A 2,773-nucleotide genomic window follows, 5' to 3' on the forward strand; every position below is an offset into this window, starting at 1 on the left:
TATGACCTGAACCATTGCGTAGCTCTTCCGATTGTCGAAATTTTGGCGCTGGTTTCGTGTCATTCCGAGTTCTGTAGCTCGAGTTATGCTCGTTTTAGCGAACGAGGTTATGTCGTCTATTCATGCTTAAAAATTGTACTCTGAAGCTTCTTAAGCTTTTTCTAACGCTAGTTAGTGTTATTTTGACCGAATTGACTTGTTTTGATTGACCTTCGCTTCGTTTGCTCAAAGATTCGTTTGGAGGAACACTTGGAGCAGGAAAAGAGGATTGTGAAGGAGCCTTGCTTGAACACACTGGACGAGTTCGAGGTTAGGGCAACTTACTTACTAGCTATTTGCATTGTAGGCGTCGATAACTTCGACTTGAATATTGCGTGATATTGTATATTGCTTGGATATTGTTTATCGCTGTGAATTGGAAAATGTTTTCTGGAGGCTTCGGCCGAGTGAACTTATATGAGACGTGTGTCTCCGTTTTCTGAGAGGCTTCGGCCGTTTACTGGTTTCTGTCTTATCGCTTTCTAGTGGATATGACAAGGTTATGTTTACAGCACTGCCATATTGATTCATCGCTCGATAGAGCTTGATGTATTTGCGTTATGATTAAATTGTGCTGACTATATTCGTGTATTTTGATACCACTTTTGGGAGTGTAGAATACACTTACCTTCGTCATGACAAGGACGGGTTTGTTTTGGGAACGTTTGTTAGGTCGGACCAAGGTTCGAACCTTCATTGTTCTAGGGGATCTAGTGTTTTCTCGGGGAGTTGTTTGGGTTTGATGGGAACTTTGAACTTATAGAGTTTTGGACCGAAAATAATCATAATCTGTTTTATGTAAATAAATCCATAATATATTTATTAAGAATATAATGTTTTTAATTAATGACGATGATTCAACAGAAAAGACTTAGGAATGAAAGTGAGTTTGGAAAACGGGAATGGGTCGGTGATCCTAGCTTTGGGAACTTTATTTTGAAAGGTGTTGGAAATGAAAACTGAACTTTGGAATTAACGACATAATGGATTAACTCACGATGGAACACTTTACCTAATAAAAGAAATATTGTTTTAAGGGAACTCATTTTTATGGAAAAGAATTTGAAGACGGGCTTTAGCCAAGGGTCTGGGCATTAGTAAGGTACCTAGTAGAGTACACTTGGCACAACAGGTAGTGACGGTCAGCCGTGTAGAGTTGTATCGTGCCTGTTGATGTCTGGCGTAGCAAGCAGAATGGTTAAACCCGTAGGGTCACAACCGACTTGACTATAGCCTAGGGTTCTCGTTGTAGAAGCCTTTGGTCAATGAACCAATTTTACCTGTGAGGACGAATCGTTGTTTAGCTAACCATATTGCACCCATGCATACACGCGATGAAGTGCCAAGTGGAGTACTTCGGTATAGCAGGAAGCAACGATCAGTCGTGTAGAGTTGAATCGGTCCTGATTATACCTGGCACAACAGGAGGTAACGATCATCCATGAAGAGTTGTATCGTGCCTGTTGATGTCCGGCATAGCAAGCAGAAATGGTCGAACCATGTAGAGTTTGTACCGTCTTGACTATAGCCAAAGGTGATAAGTGACGCCCGAGCAGAAATGGTTAAACACGAGGCCAGTGTTACGACCGTCTCGAGGTGCCCAGCCTTTAAGTGGCAATACCATTGGTTTGTCCCGTCGCCAAGCAGAGTGACGTTATTCGGGTTTGTGTCAGCATATTCTGCATTGGCATACCATGCATTTAACTATATTCATTGATATATTGCTTATCGAGTTTTCGAGATATAACTTATTGAACTGTTGAGATATTGAATATTGAATTTAGAAATCTGATAACATGTTATTTATATACCTTAGGGTAGATGATACAGAACTTATATGGAAATATACAACCTATATATATACCCCTTTATTCATCACATGTTGCTTGTATTATCTATTATATTCTGTGAGTTGACCCTAGCGCCTTGGCTTTGTGTGTATGGTTGTGTTTGGGCGGTCGGCCTGCTGCCAGACGTCCAACAGCTGATTCAAGATGGATCGTCGTTCGGGGAGGATCCGGAGCGCAATGACTATTACTGAGCCTTTGACGTGGACCCGGACTTCATGCATGATCGGATGAGGGTCGATGTTAGGAGTGTATTATATGGGGGGATTGTTTTCACAGCTCTGATTGTCATTTCCCGTTTTGGGGCTGACTTATCTCCTTGAAAACTGTATTCATAAAACTCATGGCTCTGACCATGGGATGCACTTATTCGCCTGCGGGCACTATCCCCAATTACTTTATGTTTATTATCTTTGGGTTGAGTCTTCATTATGTTAAGTCTTCTATTTGAAAAGAAAACGAAAAAAAATATTTACGCATTTTCCGCACTATTGATTTAAAGTCACTAAAGTGACACCACCGAAATCGGGGTGTTACATTTTTCTTTTTGTTCATGTATCTCGTCTAATTGGTGTTTTCCATACAGCTACGATGGGAAAAAGCAAGGTTGACGCGAACCCAATCAAGATGAAGGAATACCTCGCCCAGTCTGCTGCGGCGGCGAAGAAGAGGGCCGCCGAAACTGAGCAAAAGAAGAAGAATGAAGGTACTTCGGGTTCTGACAACGTCAGGGACCCTAAGCGTCAAAAAACTTCAGGTGCTGCTGGTGGTAAGCCTCTCCACCAATCGACTCTCGATCCAAAAAGTCATCCGGCTGAGAAAAAGAAGGGACATGACAATGTCCCGTGTAACACCCCGATTTCGGTGGCGTCACTTTAGTAACCAAA

At 41.9% G+C, this 2,773-nt stretch overlaps 1 long non-coding RNA gene across 1 annotated transcript; it reads left to right on the forward strand.

The window, feature by feature from the left end:
* The first annotated feature begins 216 nt into the window (after positions 1-216).
* Positions 217-2,296, forward strand: LOC130725952 (uncharacterized). Its single transcript, XR_009014654.1, has 2 exons — positions 217-309; positions 2,013-2,296. It is a non-coding gene; the product is annotated as an uncharacterized LOC130725952 (long non-coding RNA).
* Positions 2,297-2,773: the final 477 nt, after the last annotated feature.

The sequence above is a fragment of the Lotus japonicus genome, chromosome 6 (assembly GCF_012489685.1).
Source record: "Lotus japonicus ecotype B-129 chromosome 6, LjGifu_v1.2".
In the NCBI taxonomy this organism is placed as follows: Eukaryota; Viridiplantae; Streptophyta; class Magnoliopsida; order Fabales; family Fabaceae; genus Lotus; species Lotus japonicus.